Source organism: Elephantulus edwardii, unplaced genomic scaffold, assembly GCF_000299155.1.
Source record: "Elephantulus edwardii isolate Elephantulus edwardi_28Jun2011 unplaced genomic scaffold, EleEdw1.0 scaffold00074, whole genome shotgun sequence".
In the NCBI taxonomy this organism is placed as follows: domain Eukaryota; kingdom Metazoa; phylum Chordata; class Mammalia; order Macroscelidea; family Macroscelididae; genus Elephantulus; species Elephantulus edwardii.
Window position 1 is genome coordinate 1,518,630 of NW_006399824.1, and position 9,344 is coordinate 1,527,973.

The window sequence follows — 9,344 nt, forward strand, 5'->3', positions numbered from 1 at the left end:
CTCTGAAAGAACACTTAGGAAACTTCCAACACATGGCTGCCTCTGAGGAACGTGCTGCGGACAGGGAGGGAGATTATTTCACTGCACATTTTTGTACTTTTTGAATTTTGAGTCACCAGAAATTATTATCTATAGAAAAGTTAAAATGGTAAGAACAAATCTACAATATTCACTTTAAAACTCCTTTAGTGTTGAGAGCTGCTTTTTCAGAAGGTTGGTTAGGGACCTCTGATAATCCCTTCCCTCATTTCATTTGCTGGGAAACTGAGGCCCAAAGAACAGGCAAGGTGGGTGGTTAAGCCTGGATTGCAGCTCCTGCCGGAGTTCCCTGCCTCAGTACATCACATGAAGAGACAAGTCACTTCTGAGGTGGCACCCAAAACAAATGAAGATTCTGATCCACCAGTAATTACTGCCATGTGAGCTTGTACAAGGCATCACACACCTGGGCTGGTTTCCCCTTCTGTAAACCCAGGAACTGCCACCCATGTGTCAGCTTGTCATACTGTTGTCCCTTGTGCGTTGTTATGATGCTGGAAGCTCTGCCAGTGATATTTCAAATATCAGCAGGGTCACTCACTGTGGAACGGGTTCAGCAGGATTTCCAGACTAAAAGTGCTCAGGAAGTAAAGCCTGATGATCTATTCCTGACAACTGTTGTTGGGTGCAGTGACTCGGAACCAACTCATTGCTGACCCTCCAGCGGATTTTCTGAGGCTCTTAATCACTTGGGAGGAGACTGCCCATCGTTCTTCCTTAAAGCAGTTGGTGAATTTGAACCACCTACCACTGAGTTCAGAGCTCTGCTACCTAAGCTCACAAACTCAAAATCAGTCAATGAAAACTATGTAGATCACAACATAACACTGTCAATATCGTGGGGGAAGACGAGCCCCAGGTTGTGGACTTGAGCATACCAACAACAGCGAAGATGTCAACAGTGGCTTTAAACACACCAACGACTGTGATGATAGTGGGAGACTGGGCAAAATTTTATTCTACTGTACACGAGGTTAGCATGAGTCAAAAGCTGTCTCAACAGCAACTAACAACTACCCAGGGAAGCCTTTAACAACTGTCATACCACTACAACAGGCTGGCAAGGCCTAGTCAGTGGTAGCAGCTGTTGAACAAATGTCGGCATCTTCCCCGGCATCCTGGGCTTGTCACCTGGCTGGCTGGCTGGCTGCTTGCTGAATTGAGCTGCAAGATAGCATGTCTACTTCTATGCTCTATATAGCACCCAGGACGTGGAAGCAGCTTGATAAATGCTAAATATTTCCATAATGCTGAGGATGGGACATATATAATCCGTCCTCACAAGCTTCCTCCCTCATCAGTTAACTCACCAGCTCACATAGGAAATGAGTCTCCACTGTTAAGCATTAGGCTGGACAGGGTGGGGACTTTTCTTAGCTGGTGGCACAGGATCACCCCTAACAGGGGCACAGAGCTTTGTCCACTGTCTTAGGACAGCCTCATGATGGCCTTTGGAACTAGAACAGGAATTTTCCTCTTTTGCAAATGCGATGTGCCCTGGTAGAGCAGTGGTTACATAATCAGGTAACTAACTGAAAGCCTGGTGGTTCAACCGCCTGTCACTCCACAGAAGTATGTGGCAGTCTGCTTTTTTCTAAAGACGACTAGCCCTGGAAACATGGGGCAGTTCTACCCTGTCCTATGGGGTCACTGTGAATGGGGATTGACTTGGTGACACCAGGCTTCTGCAGATGCAAAGACAGGTCTTGAAGGCACTTGGCTTAACTTGTGGGGACTCAGTAAGTATTGCCATTAACGAAAACACATCAGGGAGCTCTGGTGGCACAGTGTGTAGGGAGTTGCACTGCTAACCCAAAAGCTGCGTCTCTCTGGTAGTTAGAATCCACCAGCAGCTCCAAGGGAGAAAGATGGGCCATCTCCTGCTATACAGTTCACAGTGACCAAAACTCAATGGAAGTTTCAGTTGTGTAAATTCTGACTCAGCGGTAATGAGTAGAGAGTTAAATCCAGCATACACGTGTAGGGAGGTCTGGGGCTCACACTTGGCCCTGACAACAGCCCACTCTGGTAGTGGCTAGGACTCTAGGACCCATTTCACAGCTGGCATGTCTAAGGCCCAAAAAAGTGAGTAACCTGCCCAAGGTCACACAGTTACCAGATGGCAAGAGAGGAATTTGCCAGCCAGCTGTCTGAGACCCAGGCCAGAGTCCTCATTTTCCCTGAGATTCCAGAAGTGGGCTGGGAATCTGACGTCGGTCCTCGAGCACAGCCAGAGAGCTTGTGTGCAGAGGCAGAAAGGGCCTCCCTCAATGGGCCTCACAGGTTTGCTGACTAGATGGACAGCATACGACCAGGATACTCCCCCTTGATGAGCTACAAGTACCCACGAATGGGTGACAGCAGGCTGCCCAGGGCCCCAGTATCCAAATCAGCAACTCTATTTTAAACTCCTCTGGTTGAGCAGAGTCCTTCCCCAAAAGAGCCCAGCTCTCACTACTACCACAATATAAAAAGCAGTTCTGACCCACGCATGATGACAGTGAGTCAGTGGTTGTACCCAGATGTTCTGGCCCCAGAGGAGCGGGTGAGGGCCACAGCTGGGTCCTGGCCAAGTGTGGTGGCCAGTGGCCCATTCCTGACTCCTGGAGTCTATTTGTTGGGGATCATTCAGGCTTAACAAGCTTCTGAAGAAGGAGCCAGGAATCTTGTCTAACCTGGGTCACAAGCCAGGGCACTGGAGTGAGCAAAGCCTTATTACTCTCTATCAAAGCTACCTTGACTTTTAGATTAAAAAAGAAAGAAAAAAGAAATGTAAGGAAGAGCCCAGGCTTCATCCAGGGCAGAACGGCAGTGACCCCAGCTGTTTTTTCAGCACTTGCAGGATCTCCCTCCCTCCTGAGGTGACCTGAACCCCATTCCCACCTGGCTAGGAGCAACCCTTTCCCAGAGAGGCTTGTGGGAGGTCAGGCCAGGGAAGCGCCCCAGGGACAGGAACTCCTGGGTGCGAGTTCCAGGGCAGTTCTTGACTCTGGGCCAAATCAATGTCTCTGCCTGTCTCAGTTTTCTGATCTGGGGAGTGGGGATGAGAAAGCATGCTGGGAAGCATAGGCACCACCCAAAAGCTATTGTCAGAATCTGCTTGTAAGTTGTGGAAGTCCCCGCCTCAACGGCACCCTCTGGACACCTCCGGGGCTGGCAGTCCGCACCCAGGCCCGCACATGCAGGCAGGGAGGCCCGGCGCCTGGAGCTCACAGGGAGCAGGCGGGAGGGAGTGAGAGGCAGCGCTGCTGGGGGAAGGCGATAAAGATGACGCGGGAGAGGAGCGACACTGAGGAGGTACAGAGGGAAGCCAAGGCCGAGGGGTGTGGAGGTCCTCTGGCTCCGGTCTGAACCCCGCAGCTGCACCCAGATGGGCCGGAGCGGCCGGGCCGAGCACGAATCTCCGGTAGCCGGAAGCCGAAAGATGTGCGCAGCGCCCCGGACAGGCACCCTGGGCCGGACTGAGCCCGCCGCCGCCCGCCCCCGGCCCGCACTTACTGTCGCCAAGCCGCCACCGCCTCGGGCCTGCGGCCACTGCACCCTGTGCTCCTAGGGACGCAGGCCCGGGGTCTGGCCCGGCCCCGCCTCCGGGACGGCCCGGCCCCGCCTCCCGCCCGGCCAGATCTCGCCTCCGGGACGGCCTGACCCCGCCTCCCACCTGGCCCCGCCTCCCACCTGGCCCCGCCTCCCGGACGCCCGCCAGTTTCACTTCTCCTTTGTCCGCTCCTGCTGGGGGCAGGACTGGGACCTGTCTGGTTCACAAATGGAAAACGAACTGACCAAGTGGTGCTGGATTCTAGGTTGCTGACCTCTCCATCTAGAACTGGATCCTACTGTCTCAGCCATCCAAGTTCGTCCTCCATACCTCCTGCCTTACACTCTTTGGAGGCCCCCCTCCAGATGCAGCCCCCACTCTTCCCTGGTCTTCCCTGATCACCACAGAGTCCACAAAGGGGCCCAGCCATCAGCCTTCTCTCACGGAGCCAAGCCAGCACCTCTGTCCCTGACTTCAAAGGACACTGGGTCCTCAGAAGATAGTCCGTGGCCCCCTTACCTTCATTTAAACTTTCATTTCTGAAATAGAACCAATTCAAAGAAACACAGCCTAGAAGTTATGATTTCCTGTGCCCCTCCATTTATTTCGTTTCCGAAGCTGTAATCCTGAGGGAAGCAGACCGCCCATCACTCTGCAGCACAGCCAATGACTGTGGAGCATTGTGGCTTTTTTGTTAGCAGCCAACACATACCTGCTAGACCTCTAGAGCTACCTTGATCCATCCCTCCCTCTGGGTTGTGCTCTTTACAAACCCTGGCTCTCTGACTCTCACATGGCCCTGTTTACATGGTGATGCCATCAAGGTCCTTGGCTGTGAGGACCTTGCTCTGTGAGGTGTGTTCCAGGCCGGAACTCCTGGGCCAGCTCAAATGGAGACCTCGTGTCAAATAGTCTCATTCTCCAGAAAAGGCCCTCAAGATAAGTTCGGACTGAGAAATGGAAAAACTAACCCCAAGACAGGCTTACAGACATTAGTTTCCATTTGCTAACAGATGAAGAAAAGTTACAGACCGGAAGGAGCAGGTCCACTAGGGTCCAGTGGCAGCCTGGACCAGAAGAAGTTCCTCTAAAGGCTGGAAAAGTAGCTATTTTATACCCTTGCACAAATAACCACCAGGTCTATGGTTAAGTGAAAAATTATACAAGGTGATGTACCTCAGTCTAAGGGAAAAAGCATTACCTACTTGATCTGTACCTAGTTCTGCAAACACGGCAGAAAACAGTAAGGAGAAGGGTCTGTTTTCCCCAGAGTTATTCATTAAGGGTTCGTTTTCCCCAGAGTTATTCATTAAGGGTCCGTTTTTCTCAGAGTTACTCATTTAAAAGAGAAACTAGAAGAACAAGTTTAATAAGAGCTTAACTGGCTTAGCATATGTGCAGCTGTGTGGGGATGTTTTGATAGACGCCAATACAAGCTCAGATGCTTGCTTAAAAAGCAGACATAGTGGCTCCCTCTGTTATTGTTAGATGCCACCAAATCGAGCATGATCCTATCAACAACAGATCATAACCCTGTCCTATCCTGTGCCAGCCTCATACTTTCTGGCACATGAGAGCACATTGCTGCAGTCACAGTGGCAATACACCTGGTCAAGAGTCTTCCTCTCCTTCACCAGTCCTCTAACTTTCCAAGTATCACATCCTTTTCCAAGGAATAGGCCCTCCTAGCAACATGCCCAAAGTATGTGAGGTGAAGCCTCATCATCTTTGCTTCCAATGAGCACTCTGGCTGCACCCTCTCCAAGACATATTTGTTTGTTCTTTGGACAGTCCATGGGAGGCTCAGCTCTCTTCTCCAATACCCCAGCCCAAAGCCTTCAGTTCTTCTTCTGTCATCCTTATTCATTCATTGCCCAGCTCTCAGATGTATCTCAACTAATTGGAAAGATTATGGCCTGAATCAGATGCACCCTAGTCCTCAAAGTTACATCATTACTCTTTAATAATTTGGAGAGGTTCCTCACTGCAGACTTTACCAGTGTAATACATCTCTTTATTACCTGACTGCTGGTACCAAAGATGCTAATTGTGGATTCAAGTTAAATGAAATTGTTGACAATTTCATCTTTTCTCCAACTATCTTTGTTTTTTTCACATTGAGATATAATCCAAATTGGAGGTCGTATTCTTTGATTTTTTGCAACAAATCCTTCAAATCCTCCACACTTGCAGCAAGCAAGGCTGTGTCATCTGCATAATGCATATTATAGATGAGTCTTTCTCTGATCCTGATGCCACACTCCTCTTCATAGAATTCAGCTTCTTGGATAATTTTCTCAGCATATGGACTGAATAGATATGGAGAGAAATACAACCCTGACACACTCTGGTCTTATTTTAAACAATGTAGTATTCCCTTGCTTTATTCACATAACAACCTCTTGATCTAGGTAAAGGTTTTGCATGAGCACAATTAAGGGCCCTGGGATGCCCATTCTTCTCAATGTCAGCCATAACTTGTGATGATACACACAATCAAATACCTTTGCATAGTCAATAAAGCACAAATAGACATTCTTCTGGCATTCTTCACACTTTCAGCCAAGAAATTAAGAGAGCTGCAATTGGAGAATAAAAAGGGAAGAACTTGCTCTGCATTTTCTCAAGCTGAGAGAACAAATTTAAGCCTCAAGTTGCTTTGGGAAGTCAGTATGTTGAATGACCCAGAAAGCATCCAAAGAAGATGGAGAGAATATACACAATCACTGTATCAAAAAGAGCTGACTGACACTGAAAAATTTCAGGAAGTACCATATGAGCAGGAGTCAATGGTAATGAAGGAAGGAATTGAAGCTATATTGAAGGCATAAAAAAAAAAAGGCCCCAAGAATCAATTGACTTGTTTCAATTAACATATGTGGCCCTGGATACACTCACTCATCTATGCCAGATAATTTGGAGGACCAATGGATTAGAAGAAGTCCATACTTGTTTCCATTCCCAAGAAAGGTGATCCCACAGAATGTGAAAACTATCAAACAATATTATTAATATCACATACGAGCAAAATATTGTTGAAGATCATTCAAAAGTGGCTAGAACAGTGCATAGATAGGGAACTTCTAGAAGTTCAAGCAGGATTGAGAAGAGGCTGTGGCACCAGGGATATCATTGCTGATGTCAGATGTCCCCCCCACCCCCCAAGCAAGATGATAAGATTTGTTCCAGGAGGAGAGAGATTGAAGCAGAGGAGGCCTGGAGATGTGGAAACTGAGGTGAATCCTTGTGGGAGACGCATGAGACAGGACGTGAGCCTGTGACTAGATTGAATGGCATTGCACAGACAGGCCAGGCATCAGGACAGCCCACCACTGCAGCTGAGGGCGAAGGACTGGAGGCTGTGCTGCATCACTTGAATGTAACAAACCCTCATTTACAAGGTTTTTAGTTGACATCTGACTCCTTTTAAGCCTAGACCACACCAATTCTCATCCTGGCTTCCTTAACTTGGCAGGACACAGTATTCCAGCATAGAACACTGGGCCTTACCTGGAAGCTGAAGGAGCCCTGGTGGCTCAAATAGTTTAGCATTCGGCTGCTGAGAAGCTGGTGGTCTGAACCTCTTGACTGTTTGCTCCTGTAAAGAGTGAAGCCTAGGCCTCCTCCATAATCCATTTTCAAGGAAGAAGGGCACTCCCTTTAGGACATAACTTTCCAATAAATCTATCTTTACTTTTTTTCAATCTTAAAAAAAAAAAGTATAGTCCAGGAACTACTATGGGTAGTTTAGTTCTGCCACATGGAGCCATTGTGAGTCTAAATAAATATGACACTTTCCCACCAGTTAAGAATCGGAATTGATCTGATTGATGGTATCCAACATTACCACCTGGAAAGCTGGGATCCAGGGGTGTGTGTGAAGGGGAAGCCAGATCTCCTGGGCCCCAGGACACTTGAAGGGATTTAGGCACCATCTGTCTGTTGCAAGAGGACTGGAGACTTGTCTTGAACCTGCCCTTGTTCAGCGAGCTTGCGATTTCCATTTTGATTGTGTTTCATACGAATCAACACCACCAGCTGCTGCCTAAGATACTCCTGTCATCCACTGTGTTCTGTCCACCAGCGCATGTGTTTGCGATGCTGTGCTGAGCAGCCCATATGGAGCTGCACTGCCAATCTGAAGGCAGTGTCTCTGGCTGTTTGAACTCACCAGCGGCTCTACAGGAGAAAGATGGCCAGTCTCCTCCCCCGTGATTTACAGCCTCCGAAAATCCAACCAAGGGTCACTGGGAGTCCGTTCCCAATCAGAGAGAAGGATGTAATGTGGAGGTTATGTAATGACCCCAGGGATCTGATAAACCAATCAGTTATTAAAGAACTGAGTGGAATGCAACATTCCTTTTAATTTTCTAATAGTTTTTTAAAAATTTTATTTTATACTGGTTTATTTACCAAGTTCAAATACATTGTTTTTCATACTAGATCTTTCCCATTTCCTTCACGCCCCCCCATCAAATTGTGTGCCCCTATGATTAACACCCCTGCCTCACCCCCTGCCAATCCTCAGCCCTCTGCTTCCACCTCCCTTCCCTTTGGATCCTCAGACTCATTCTACAATAATGGTTTTATACAATATGTGTCCTTATAGGACTGAACTAATTCTCTCAGCATAATGTTCTCTAGTCCCTCCCAAAACAGTAATTTAAAAAACCATTGGGGGTGGGGGAGCAGCTCAGAGGGAGCAAAGCAGAGCCAGCAGCCATCGAGATATAGCACTGAGCTTTCTGTCTCGCCCTTCTCACCTTATTTGGCCCCCACTTCTGCGGCAGCCAAAAAGAACGATAAAGAAGGGCGGCCTGGGAGTGAAAGTGCAGCGTGGTCCTGGCGGCTCTGTGCCCCCAGCAGCGAGGACTGTGGAGTGGGTTTCTGTGAGGGCACCTGTGGAACCCAGACCCAGCAAATCCAGTGCAGGGTGCCCTGCAACTGGAAGAAAGAGTTTGAGTCAACTGCAAGTTCAAGTCTGAGAGCTGGGGGCATGTGACGGAAGCACCAGCACCAAAGCCTGCCAGGGCTCCCTGAAGAAGGTGTGGTACAATGCCCAGTGCCAGGAGACCATCCTCGTGATGAAGCCCTGCACCCCCAAGATCAAAACCAAGACCAAAGCCAAGAAAGGGAAGGGAAAGGACTAGAAGCCTGAATGCCAAGGAGTCTGGCTTCTCCCTCTTGCAGGCCCAAGATATCACCCACCAGTGACTTTCACTAGCTTTATCAATCATGCTCTGCCTCTCCTTCTCATTCCTCACACCAAGCACCCAGAGTGGGGAGGGTCCAAGGATTCTGGGAAGTTGGGGACTCCTTCCAAAAATATTTGATTCCCACTTGCCCTTCTCACTCTGTTCTTTTTCCACAATGACACCATGACTAAGAAACAAAATAAACCATCTTTCCCCCACCCCCACACAAAAATAATCATTGCTTCTGCGTGCTGTGTAGTATTCCATCGTGTGAATGTACTATACTTTCTTAATCCATTTGATTGTGGTTGGCTATCTGGGCAGTCTCTATGTTCTTGTGATGGTGAATAATGCTGCTATGAACATTGGTGTACGAGTCTCCGTTTGTGCCTCAGTTCTCATTTTCTTGGGGCATATTCAAGTCTTGATCAGATAAAGAGGTTTCCCCAGGGTCAAGCCTGAAACACCTCCTACCTCCCAGGAGAGAAGAACAAGCCAAGGAGGGACTTCATTCCATCAAGGACGAAGAAGCAAGAGTTTCACTCAGCCTGCAGACCCCCGTTCCTGCACAGGGA

At 48.5% G+C, this 9,344-nt stretch overlaps 1 pseudogene; it reads left to right on the plus strand.

Moving 5' to 3' along the window:
* The first annotated feature begins 2,158 nt into the window (after positions 1-2,158).
* LOC102859706 lies at positions 2,159-8,724 on the plus strand (annotated as a pseudogene).
* Positions 8,725-9,344: the final 620 nt, after the last annotated feature.